This window comes from Mustela lutreola, chromosome 1 (assembly GCF_030435805.1).
Source record: "Mustela lutreola isolate mMusLut2 chromosome 1, mMusLut2.pri, whole genome shotgun sequence".
Taxonomy (NCBI): domain Eukaryota; kingdom Metazoa; phylum Chordata; class Mammalia; order Carnivora; family Mustelidae; genus Mustela; species Mustela lutreola.
The window spans coordinates 198888309-198902335 of NC_081290.1; positions in this window are offsets into that span (position 1 = coordinate 198888309).

Here is a 14027-nt window from a genome sequence, read left to right on the forward strand (position 1 = left end):
CAATAGCACCTCTATTAAAATATTTTTCTCAAAATGAACAATTATGGAATTTCAGAACTGAACTTTGCACCTTATTTAAACGCTTATCCATCATTTCATTTGTTTCCTCTCTTGTTTTCATAGTAATGCATTTCAATGTATTTCTGTAATATGGTCTTGTTTGCATGCTTTTGTTTCAATAATTGAAATTCTCTAAAAGCTACAAAAGATGACCTCTTTTGACTTCTCAAACACTGGATTTTTTTGATTGAAGATTTCCAACTGATTTTGAAACAAATGCGATCAAAAGGATGCATTTGTAAAAGTTCAATAGAACTGTAGCCTCCTGAGGTTGATTTACAAAATACTTTTTTGCAATTTCAAATATTTCTAGACTTTAATTGATGCCAGGCAGGAAAAGATAAAAATGCCTACCGCCATGTTAAGGAAATGAGGAGGAGAAAGGGGAGGAGGAAAAGAAGGAGTAGAAAGAAGAGGAAGGGGAGGAAGAGTAAACATCAGACTCATGACATAAAAAAAGGAATATTTAAAATAAAGACATCTTTTGCCATCTCTTACTGCTAATCACCTGTAGTTTTAATCATCTAAAAATAGTCATTATATACTTTATTGTATTACCTTCCTATCTTTTCCAAATACATAATTTATTTTTAACAAAATTATAATTTGATATTTTCCACCTGTTTTTTTTCTTATTGCATCAAAAATATTTTTCATGTAAGTACATAATTTTCAAAAATGTGATTTTTATGACTAGGAAAAAAACCACCATTTAAAAGTTCATAAATTATTGTACCCCTGACCTGGCTGATTATTTTAGATAAAAGACAGTCTGCACAATCTTTATAATATCTTTATAATGTTGCAGTAGATATCATTGGGCAAAACACTGTGGTTTTGTTTTCAAATTTGGGATTATTTCATTAAGGAAGAATTCCAGAGGTGGAATTACAGTTATTGTTAAGAGTGAATTTGAGCACATTCTTAGTAAATAGAAGGTTATCACATTAATTAAATATATCTTAAAATTCTACCACCTACTTCAGTATCCTCAGAGAATCAGCGTAAAATTCAGCATTAACCATAAACACTTGGAGTTGGAAGGGGTATTCAAGATCAAAGGTTGGGTTGTTCTTGGTTGCATGTGTGTGTGTGTGTGGTTTGCTTTTGTTTAAAAATATAAGTAGACAGATGCATGTATATACAGATGGAAAGAGACACAGAGAGGGACAAAGGGAGAGAGAGAGGGGGAGAGAGAAAGAAATACAGAGAGATACCTAGAAAACTTGAGTAACTCATTCAAAATCAACAGCAACTTAATGGCAGACTTGGATGAAAACAAAATACTATTCTTTCTGTTCCTGTGATGTTTCAAATATACTACAAGACCATATTAAACAGTTCACTTCAAGGGGAGCCTAGGTGGCTCAGTCAGTTAAGCATCTGCCTTCAACTCAGGTCATGATATGTGCTGGGATCGAGCCCTGCATTGGGCTCCAGCCCTGCATTGGGCTCCCTGCTCCACAAGGAGTCTGCTTCTCCCTCTCCATCTGCCTCTTCCCCAGCTCATGCTCTCTCTGTCTCTCAAATAAATAAAAATTTTTTAAAAAGAAGTTCACTTTGAATCACATTTAAAGAGCTATATTTACTGAAATATTATAAGAACACCAATTAAACTTTCACAGGAGAATCTAAAAAAGGAAATTAAGGACAGAAATTCTTTAAGAAAACCTGTATTTGATTCAGAACCTTGAAACCAGTTTCTTCAAAAACTTGTTGAAATATAAAACAAAAAAGAAATATATGCTGTGCTCAAATGTATTAGCTTTCATTATCATAAAAGCCAAGACAAGTTAGAGCTGCTCTTACCTCATCGTGTCCAAATACTTTAGCAGAGCTGTAGATTTCACAGTTAAAATGACTGACCTAAAACTTCCACCCAAAGAAAGAAATACCATGTTCTGGGCATAGACTAAATATTTTACATTATCCTCTACGTTACCTTGAAGAATCCGTGACACCAGTTATGTAGACCAAGTTAAAAGAAACATTTAGGTAATCACCTGTAATTGCCCAAAGTACTCTCTTTAGCACATGGTACCTGTGAGATGCAACACAAAGTAGATTATGATCGTGTGACTCAGTGTCATGTAATTTCATGATTCTAAACCAACAATCCCAAAGAGAGTTTGGGCTGCAAGTTCCAGGGTCAAGTTAAATGCCGTTTGTTGTAGAGAATTTGCTCTCTAGTACACCAAGAACCTCAGACCGCTTTCCTTGGTAGCCTGCTTTAGATAGAGTGTATATTTTGGATTTTCCCTGATGGTCTTATTTATACTTATTGCCCCAGAATATTTATTACAGCTCCTCCTTTCACGCACAGAATTGTTCTATTTTAAATAGTGAATATGAAATAGTTATCCTACCCATATGGAGTATGTTTACTCATTTAACATTCAACATTCAGTGAGTCTCTCTCACACATGGTCCTGTGCTTAGAGCTTAGTAGAGGTTATTAGGCGGACTTAGTTTCATTTTTACCCAAATTGTTTGATCTTAAAATGACTCAAAATATGTCTGACTCCTCAGATTAATTCCTTAGCAGACATTAGGTGGCTTCTGGAAATGACTTATCCTCTTTTCCTTATCCACATAACTGTGGAAAGAGAAAAATTACATCATTCTTACCACACCAGGTAATATGTAATGGTCTAGGAAGTAATGAGGTTTAGGAATCTCACAGAAACTGAGAAAAATGTTTAATAATTAGCCAGTCTAACAGATTGTGGTTGATGGATGTCTTAGTGAATAAAAAGTGAATAAGTCAGCTCTAATTTTTACCTTGTTGCCCATCTTTTATGTATCTTCTAAGTGTCTACTCTTTAGAAAGTAGCAATGCTGAATCAGTTGGGCTAGAGGCTGCATTTTATGCTTTTCTGGGCTTCTGCTTCCCCTAACATAAGGAGTGCGAGCATGGCCAATAAAGTGATTCCATATCACTGCAAACTTCATTCAGCTAGTGTGAAATAACATAATGAAAACTTTACATTTATATATATATATATATATATATATATATTATAATGATAATAATTTAAACAAATACACACACACACACACAAATACATTTATATATTATAAAGTGGTCCAGTGAAGAGCAGCTAGTGTGTTCCTGGGCCAATGTCAACCTCATGCTTCTGCGATGTTTCCCAACTAAGATCAGATATGGAATCAATGAACCCTTTTCAAGGGCCTGCTGTATTTTAGCTTTGGGACTGGACAGATGATCATGTCATTAAATCTTCACTAGGGGATATTCTGATACTCATTTTGCAAGCAAGTTTGTTAAAACTTAGAGAGAAGATAAATAACTTACCTCCAAGTTACAGATATAACAAAGGAAATAAGTAAAGTTTAAGCTCAGATCTTTTAACTTTAGGGCCAGCTCTCAGATGCCCAACAACACAGCCGTTCCGTGAGGACGTAGCCACCAGATAGACAATGTAGACGTTCCATGCTGAAATAGTTACAACTCTTGCCGCACAAATGGCATGTAAATAATATAAAGCTTTATCTCCCCCACATGACCCTATTGCAGAATCTCAGGAGTCCTGGGTCTATTTTTAGTTCTTTATGTTTTTCTGGTTACTGAATTCCTGCGCAATTAAAAAGAGAAAAAGGGGCGGGGGGGGAGGTGAAGGAAAATATTCTTTGGAATTTCTTTCATGCTCTGTTCCCAGCCTGTGTGTGTGTGTTTCTTAGTGTGTTTTTAAAAGGTTGCATTGACTCAGCAAGAGGATAGCCAGTTAGGTGACAGTTCATCTCTGGTTTCTATTACCCATGATTAATGCCAGGGTTTGTGTTTATACTTGGAGTCTACACACCAGTTAGGGGCTCAGGGAATTTGGTTCTGGCTCTGGAAGAAAAAAAAAAAAAGAGAGAGAGACAGACAGACAGAGTGTGTTGTGGGGGTGGGGTGTGTACCCAGGATGGGGCCAAGTAGGTAAGCAGGGAGCTGCAGGCATGTTCCTGGAGGTAGGGGTGAGAGGTAATGGTCAAAGGAAGGAAGGATTCACCAAACCTGAATTCCGAGTGAGTAGCGTCTCCCTCCCTGTTTGTGATGACTGCCAGATTTCACTCAGGGACACTCTCAGGAGAAGATGATGGAAGTCAGAGCCAAGAACTGTGTCCTTGTCAGATCAGAGAGGCTGCAACAATCACCCAGTTAATGAATGAACCCTTCTGCCAGCCATGAGTCTGTAGTAACGAAAATTCAAAGTGGGGTTTGGGGTGCTTGGGGATAAATGAATAGGTAAGAAACCACTTCGGAAGAGTACCAAACTTCATGTTTGTTTGCTGGGCACTAGTCCTTCCCATGGTTTATAGAATAATTCCATCTCACGGTTGGTATAGACACTGAAGGTCACCCAGCCCAGACTGCCTCCATGCTTGAATGTCCTCTCTCCCATCTCACCAAAGATCAGGTCGGGATAATTCCAGGAATGAAGAAGCCCACTCCATTTTGCAGCAGCTCTTACTGCTTGAAAACCACTATTCATTCATTCAACAAATATTTATTCGGTAACAACTAGATGTCCAAGCCCTCCTGTAGACCCTAGAGAAAAGCAGTAAACAAATAAACCAAAAGAAGTCCCTATCCTCACGGACTTTCTTTTCCTTACATTAAGCCGAAAGTTGGCTTAACTTTTTCCCACTGGACTACTTGCAACCCTGGGGGTCCTCTTTTTAAGGAAAATGTGATTCATTATTTTCTCTTGCAAATACTTGTAAACAATGGTAGTGTCCCTGTTTTGTTTGGTTTGTCCACTTCCTTCAACTGTTTCTAGTTTTGCAGTTCCAAGACTCTTTACTGCACTGGTTGCGGATTTCTGAACTTGTTCTGGTTTTTTCATATTCCTTTGAAAGTGCAATGCTCAGAAGTAATTACAATACTCCCGAAGAGTTCTGACTAGTGGGGAACACGGTGCGGGCGTCGTTCCCTCGTGCTAGTTCTCAGATGGCCATTATTACAATCTGAGTTTACTTTGCCAGTTTTGATATCACATCTCTCTGCTGACTCATATGAAACTCCCAGCTCAGTTTTTAAACCCTGTTATTATGCGAAGGTATTTATCTGCATTGGAAATAAGTCCTATTTTCACTGCTAACCAACGGCAACCAAACCACACAATGAGATGTGCCTTAAAAACAAGATCGGGGCCTCTCAAAGAGGTCGAACACTCCATTTTTAGCCAGCCCGAGAACCACAAGTGTACCCTGGTGCAGAACTCTCCTCCATCAAGTGAGCAGATGCAGACCCTAGTTATAAATGTCGAATCTCAACCTCAGCAGAAGTATTTGCAAACCAGGAGGCAAGAGCAGCTCTAACTTAGCATCCCATTTGTGATCATGAAACCTAGTACATTTCGAGCACTACATACATTATTTCATTCGATCTCCAAAACAACCCTTGGGCTGGGTGCTCATTTTACCCATATTCAGATTCACAGATGAGAAAAGCAAGATATTGAAATTAAATATCAAATTAATTAAATGACCTGGGAAAATTAATAACTTGCCCCAGGTCGTTTAGATTTTAAGAGTGCTTTGCAGACTCCAAAGCACAACCACCTGACTACTGCAATCATCTGCCTTCGTGCTTGCATTGCTAGCTGCCCAAGAATGTTCCTTGAGAAGGAAAGAGGCACATCTGCCCTAATATGGTCTTCAAGCAAAAAAACCAAAAAGCCCAACAGCTTGAGAAGGACTAGGTTAGGCCAGTTTTTTTCTACCAGCTCTGATGAGCAAGAACACTAAGATGCTTTCATGAAAAATCCTTCTGATTCCAAGCAAGTAAATTACAGGGGTCAAATGGGAAGACAGATCTTGACAATAGTAATGCTGTCCTTACTTCTGCGTGTTTTCCCATAGTTTGCAACAGGAGCACACTGCATTTCCTCTATTGGTCTGACTCAGAGGAGTGGTCTCTAAGTCAGGCTGCACACAGCCATCAGGTGAGCAAATGGAGGAGCTTTGGATCTTAGCTGAGCACTAAACCACACAACCTCACTGTGCCCTCCCCAGGCAATAGCAAGGCTCTAAGTCTCTTACCAATTTCAAGCAACCCCGGCCACAGGAAGGGACCTTCCACAGACAGAAAAGAACACTCCTTTAATCAGTAATGAAGAAGAGGGAAATTTCGGATTCTAGCACAGCGAGTGCACAATGAAGTCATGTGCCCAGTGCCATTCCCTTCATGCTCTCCCCTCTGCTTTTATAATTTATTTTCTGTTATTTCTCCACCCATACATGGCAATTTATCTTTTGCTTCTTATTTTCTCTGTATTGTTTCATTCCCTGTCCGCTCTTCCTATACTCTCTGTGTATCTCCATCAGAGACAAGACCATGTAACAATATAATTGGAATTACTCATCTGTTGGAAGTTTTCTATTTGTTTTACTAAGATGCCTGATGGCCAAGATAATTGGGCAGCAGTGTATGTTAAAGCAAAAGTAGATAAACAACAGGACATTCTTTAAACATTGACAGAAAGAGAGTTTAGATGTAATTTTTTACCTTCTTTTCATCCAACTTAAACAGGGATTTGAGGATTTTTCTCATAAAAGAGCCTCAGTATGCCACTAAAATCACAAAACTAAGTTACCAAAAAGTATAAGGCCCCAAATTCAATTGAGACCCAAAAAGGTAGATACCACATATAAAGACTTACTCTTCGAACAGTTTTTCTTTTGTTTCTACATAGAAGTTACCAGATAAAGGGCCCCAATTTTATAGACTCCATGTGGCCGAAAGTCAGAAAAAAAACAAAATGGGTTAAATAGAGAGCTTACAGGGATCAATAATCACTGACCCCAAAGTTCACTCAGAGAAGAGCAGCATATCTTTCCATTCAAAAATTCTTCCAATTTATGTGGTAAAAATTCTGTGGGTATCTAGAATGATGAAGTGTTAAGTCATGTTTTCAAGTACTGATCTCAGAGTAGTGTTTCCCTGGGAGGGAAAGGTCCACACAGGAGTGAGAAGGCCACAGGAGGTACATCTCAGACTCCAAAATATGCTGGGTTTTGGAAGGACTCGTTCATCTTGGGGGGCTATTGCCAACAATCTACGAGTGTTCTCACTTTAGGGGAACCCAGTGGTGGTTTTAAAAGCTCCAGCAGAGTGGGATGCCTGGGTGGCTCAGTGGGTTAAGCCTCTGCCTTCGGCTCAGGTCATGATCTCAGGGTCCTGGGAATGAGTTCCACATTAGGCTCTCTGCTCAGTGGGGATCCTGCTTCCCCTCTCTCTCTGTCTGCTTGTGATGTCATTCTCTCTCTCTTTCTCTCTCTGCCAAACAAATAAGTAAATAAATAAAATCTTTAAAAAAAAAAAAAAAAGCTCTGGAAGAGTGCAAGAGGTTCTGTGGAGATATGGTCAATGATCACTGGAGCAAGGAATGGGAAGGCAAGTGACCTCCATGAGCTTTTCAGTCTGAATCTATATGGCATTTGACCCTTGATCTGTGGGGCTCCAGTTCACAGCAGGATGAGGATGAAAAGATTCAGGGGTTTGTGCCATTTTCTCCATTAGACAAAGTTGCTCAACTGTCCCTAGTCTGTGCACTAGTAGCCTCTGAACTTGGTTAGCCTTAAAAACTCTGTTGACTCTCAACCTTTCAGATCCTATCCTTTGGTCCGTGCTAAAGGTAGACTGATGATCTCTACACTTGGGGTGGCCCGGCTCATGGAATGTGTTCATCACAAATAATCTTGATGAAAACAAAAGAAACTGAGTGTGGTCTGTATACAAGTCCCACCCCCCAGGCCGTAAAAAGAGTTCTCCCTGACCTCAGACTTGGCCTCACGACTCATCCCTGTAGGATTCTTCCTTAGGGAGTTATCTCCTAATCCCAGGGGCTCCTTGTGCTTCACATTTCCTGTGCCTGTGTTTTTGAAAGACCTTCAGTAAATTTAACCTTTTTAGGAAGCTAGACATCTTGGGGCTGGACCAGAAGACCCAGAGAACCAAACTTCCCAGGCAATTTTGCCCATAATTCCGTTGCCTCCTGGGAGTATGATATGCAATTTCAAAAGCCTAAAGCAGTTTGGAGGCCAGAGAGCATTAAGACTGACAAAGACTTCCTAAACTCAACGCTGACTTATTCCAGTATAGCTGCCAGGAGTAAGTGGCTGATGGAATATTGTTTCTTAAAATTCTACCATATGCATTAAACCCTTCCCAGAAATTAATTCACTTCTTCACAAGCGTCATATTAAGTTAGCTCGCCTTTACTGATGAGGAATGATTTAGTGTAAGTCATGTACTAAAGTCATGAAACTAAGAAATGGCAGACAGTGGACGAACTCAGGCATTTAACCGTTAAGTCAGTGAGATGACCTGCCATTGCTGGAGCCCTCCATCTAAAATCTTCTTAATCAGGAACAGTCAGTGACATGCCAAAGGAGATGGTGGTAGAAGCTGTCTACACTGAGGATGAATATTATGTCAGATATGCTGTTTAGAATTGCCAGTCCATGGTGATAATAAAAAAGCAGATGGACTTAGAATCAGTTTCATTATTGTTTTTGTTTATAGAAAATGCAACCTTCTAGGGATGCCTGGGTGGCTCTGTTGGTTAAGCACCTGCCTTCAACTCAGGGTCATGATCTCAGGGTCCTGGGATCAAGCCCATATCAGGCTCCCTGATCCATGAGGAGTCTGCTTCTCCCTCTGTCCCTTACCCCTACTTGTGTTGTCTCTTGCTCACTCTGCTCTATCAGATAAATTAATAAATAATCTTAAAAAGAAAAAAAAAAGAAAGAAAGAAGAGAAAATGCACTTTTTATTCCTTGCACCCAGGGTCGATGTTCATATTTTCCCCCAGCCTCCGTTTTGAAGTGACTCTCAGGATGGCAAGAGGGTATTTTTTCTTTTCTTTTCTTTTCTTTTCTTTTCTTTTTTTTAAAGAAAATCACATCTGGGTTATATATGGGCTATATCATCATGGAACTCTTCGCCTAGATTTGTCCATACATCCCAGACCAATCCCTATGTGCAGGCTTTTCCTCCTACGCCTTTGCTAGAACCACCTTTTGGGGGCTAGGTTATACTTCAGAATCCATGAAGGAGTTTGGGCCCTAAAGGAGTACTTAATATCCAGTCTTCCTTCTGGGACTACATTTTGCAAAACAAAGAAACATCAACCCAAACACAATCTGTTTTCTCTCAGAGTTGAAATTCCATTTAAAAAAGTGACGCAACTTCCCGGTGGAAAAACCTGGCAAACTCTGCTTAATCATTTGATCAAGGCTAACCTCACCAGTAAAATGACATATTGATAGCAAGTACCCCCTCATCTATGAAGAGAAGGGGACCTCATATTTCTTGTATTCTTTCCCCAAATCCATGCCCCAATCTAATCATGAGAAAAACAACAGATGAACCCAAATTACCTGGCACTGTAATGATAGTGAAGAACAGGGGTAAAAAAAGCTATCAAAAACCATAGAGGACAAGGGTGACGTGATTGTCTAAGTGTAATGTGGTTTCTTGGATCAGATCCTGGAAGAGAGAAAGGCCATTACAGTAAAAAAAAATAAATAAATAACAATAATAAAATAGAAAAAAAAAAAAAAAAGAAAGAACAAAGAAAAGAAAAAGGAAGGAAGAAGAAAGAAAAAGGAGAAAAACTGTCAAAATTTGGTTACCATTTGAGATCTGCTAATAGCAGCACATCAGTGTTGGTTCCTTAGTTTTGACAAATGCACCATGATCATAATAGATGGTTAGCATCAGTGGGAAATGAGTGAGGGTTATATGGGAATTCTCTGTATTATCTTTGCAACTTCTCTGTGAATCTAAAGCCATTAGAATTGTTGTTGTTGTTGTTTTTAATTTTCTACATGGACCCTTGAGAAGAGTAAAGAACACAGAAGAAGAAAGTGGAAAGTCTTAGTGTGTAAGGGTCATTCTACGTCCCCATTATTGGCCTGGTGATCAGTTTTTTGGTTGTTTTCCTGTACTATTATGAATAGCACCAATTTCCACCCTCAAAATTGTGTTTATTGGGTGATGAAACTCATAACGACTTCCTTGTCTTTGGAGATATTTGCATACTGAAACAAACAAACAGCACACACGCACACACACACAAACACACACAGAGCCAATAGAAAAAGAGGCTCAGCAATTCTGTAACAATTAAATAAACGCAAGCAGGCATCATTTTTTTACTTCCGAGTCGACTGAAATTTGTACTGAATGATGTCTTATTATATAGATGTTTTATATTTATTTAGTTCTCTACAGCTAGATGTCTAGATTACATCTGGTTTCCAGCTCTGATAAATAATGTTGTCAAGAACAATTTCATAGCTGAACCTATGATTATTTACTTAAGAATTTCAGGAAAGAATACCAACAGTTAGCACAGTGATCTGCAGATATTCCTTTCACTAGTAAATAAAATTCCTGTGTCCAGGGAGCAAGGACAAGCAAGAAAAATACATTCGATAGAGGAGAAGCCACAGAAGAGAAATGCCAGAAGCTTCTTCGAATGTCAAGAGTAACAGCTGAAATTTAAATCTGTATATTCTTCCATTTGATCTACCCTGGAGGCTTCTATAGATGAGAAAATGGTGGTTCCAAGTAAATAAACAACTTGCCAAAGGTCTTCTGATGTCCGCACCAGAAAGTAAGTTCCACTTACTTCTCCACCCTCCGAAGAAGGGATGCATCAGCAATGCACATGACATTGATCTGCCTGGGCCCTTTGTTTAGAACAGAAAGGCCTGGTTTCTCCTTATTGGTGATTTTCTGATTCTCTCCATCCTTGCACTGTTCTGTCTACCCACCACCACCCCCTATTCTGGCTCAGAAACACTATCTCAAGGGAACACAGAGCTTCTACTGCTCAACTCCACTTTTTAGGCCAGTATCTTCCAAAAACACACTATACTTTTGTACTTTGCCATGCTATTTTGTAATTCCTAGTCGTTCTTTCACTCAGCAAACATGAGTTCAACCCAAGATACTGAAAGAAAGGCTCAGGCTAGATGTGGTGGGGAGGCAAAGGCAAGACAAAATCCCAATCCTATAGGAACTCTGGTCTACTGACGTAGATTGGTTTACCTAGTGTGAACTAAGTATGTTATTCTCCCTCCTGTTTGTTGGACACTGACAGTTACTGAATTATACATTAGTTAGATACGAGGAATATGAAGGCTGAGGAAGGAATCAGAAGGATCACTCGTATGACACAATCAGCTACCCTGACACAAAAGGTTCTGAAGTAAGTGTCCTGAGAAGGGGACAGAGTGCACGCCAAAGAACTTCCAAGTCATCCCAGATGAGAGTGACCAGGAAGAAGTAACATTTGAAACAGATCTTGAAGGATAAGGTGGATTTCAACACAGGGCTCCAGTGGAAAGTGAGGAACTCTGGGGAAGGCGCCAACTTCCCAGGGCACCTGAAATTGTCCGTAGAGTTGGAATACATGTATGTGAGTGAAGAGAGGCAGTAAGTAGATGATAGGTCCAAGAAAAGGATCACTTTGGGGGTCACCTGGGTGGCTCACTCTGGTCATGATCCCAGGGTCCTGAGATCAAACCCCACATGGGGCTCCTGCTCAGTGAGGAGACTGCTTCTCCCTCTCCCCATGTTCATATTATCTCTCTCTTTCATAAATTAAAACTTTTTAAAAGACGTTATGATATTTTTATTTCACAGGTATTATTTATTATAAATAGTATTTGTTTCACAGGTATTATTTTTGAGGATTGTATATTGGGATAAATGGGCCAAACACATATTCCTTATACCTCCCATTAGGCCATAAGCTACTGGAATAAAGGAGATTACACTTTCTTTCTTTGGTATCTTCTTAGGCATCTAGAACAGAGTTTGGTCTGAAAAATCGATAGAATTCTGCAAACAGAGGTACCAGGAATGTGAATGTTGAGTATGACATGGTTTCAACCTTCACAACTAGTGGGAAACACGGTCAGAAACAGATGAGTTCAATGTCATTTAGGAGAATGATAGAGTCATTCGTGGGATGCTTGGAAGCACGGAGGGGCACTAAATATTTATACGCAACGAATAGCTGTGGCCTGTGTGGGAGTGTTTGGAGATCCAAAGTTGGCATGAGATGTACAAACGCAGAGCGTGATTTTGAAGAGACCACCTAGAATCTGTTCATTTATGAGCGGTCCTGGCTCTTCCGCTGACCATGGATGTGAACTTGAGCAAGTAAGCCTTCTCAGAATCTGTCTCCTTTGTTTACAGAATTAGGAGTTGGATGACAATACTTTTTAGGTTGAAATTTTGATTGGCTTTCATCTTAAGCTGGGTGATTTTGTGACTTCTCTGGTTCCAGCACCCCTCTCTCGCTGCCTTCTCCACCCAGCGCCCCTAGAACTGTGTAGTGTGGCCTCCCACCCATGATCCCTATGTCCCACAGAGAGGAATGTGAAAACCTCAATTCCCTCTTTTGGGAGCCAAAGGGAAGGGCCAGGGCAGGGACCTTGGTGAGCTCTACGCAAGCAGTCAGCTGGTTGTTGAGCAACAGCACTCCCCACCCCACCCTGCCCCACCCCATTTGTGTCCGCAGAGACCCATCTGCTCTGGAGCCCTCCCTCAAAGCCCCCTCAGGCAGCTGAGTCACCCCTTTCTACTCCCACTGCTTTCCAAGAGAAGGAGACTTCTGTACTCTGTCTAATGTTATCTGGTCCCTTTTAAAAAATGAGACTGGAATAGCCACAGCTCCTCTCTCCAAGGGAAACCCTCATGGCACTATTTTAATTGTGTGATGAATTAAGCCCTGCTGAACTTCTTTCATAAATCAACTGGATAATGCCTGGAACTCTAGGAGGGAAGACAGAATCGGATGGGGGCTCTAAAAGTCACCTTAAAAGATGGAAGGGGAAACAGAGAGGGACCAGCATTATGCTTCAGAAAAGAATCAGATTCGAGTTCACGAGAAAAATGGAAGAAGCCGAGAAATGTCTCTTTCTCAGAGCCTGGTTATTGTTGGCAAGCACCAGAGGACCTCCCATGATGTCCAATGGGAAAAATAAAAAGATGGGGCTATGCGGGTGTTTTCATTTTAATTAGGGTTATTTATAGAGTGGAGAATGCTGTGTTTATGTGTTGTGCATTTTCTGTCTCAATGGTCATCGTCAGCTTTTTTTTGGTATTCTCATTACAGAAAGAGAGAGGCAACTGACTACTTCTGGTTAGTGCAGATCTGAGTCTTGGTCGGCACTCAGAGGGGAAGATTCCAGAAACCCCTGCTGAGTCAGGTAGAGACTGAGCTGAGTCTTAAGAAGCAAGAGGTCTGAGGTCCTGCCATCTCTGTCCCAGAAAGATAGAAACTGCTGACATGTCCAGCTGCCCCTGGGAAGGAATTCTCTGGTGTTAGCCTGGACCGTGAACCAGGAATCTCAGGAAACAGGGAGAAGAGGTTGCAAAAGTCTCTCTTGTAGAAGCTGATGAGCCTGCAAAGGGAAGGGAAAAAATAGAGGCAAAATCCCAAGATCTATCCCCTCATGGCTCCAGGGTTTAGAAAGAGGGAGGAAGGGCCCCTGAGTGTTTTGCTGTTGACCAAAAAGGACACTAGACAAGGGGTCTGAGGTCTAAGAGCTGGTCCACCTTAAATAGGAGTCCTATGCAAGTCACGTCTCTTCTCTGGTCCTTAGTTTCCCATTCTGTAAAATGAAGATGCTTGGCTCAGTCATCCCTAGGAGTCTTTACTCTTCTTTCATAAACCAAGGAGTTCTGTGAGAAAGAGAAGAAAGAGCTGGTTTGCTCGCTATTTCTTCAAACCATCATTGAATTTCCCAGCATGCCTTTGGCCAGGGCCTTGAATTTCCCAGCATGCTTATGGGCCAGTACTTACTTCTGAAGGAAGGGACTGGGGAGAGCAACAGAAGCTAGTCGAATCCATCCAACTCTGGATGAGACCATATACGTACAAATACATTAGCAGAGACATCATTGTATTAACAAACATGTGAAAATGCATACC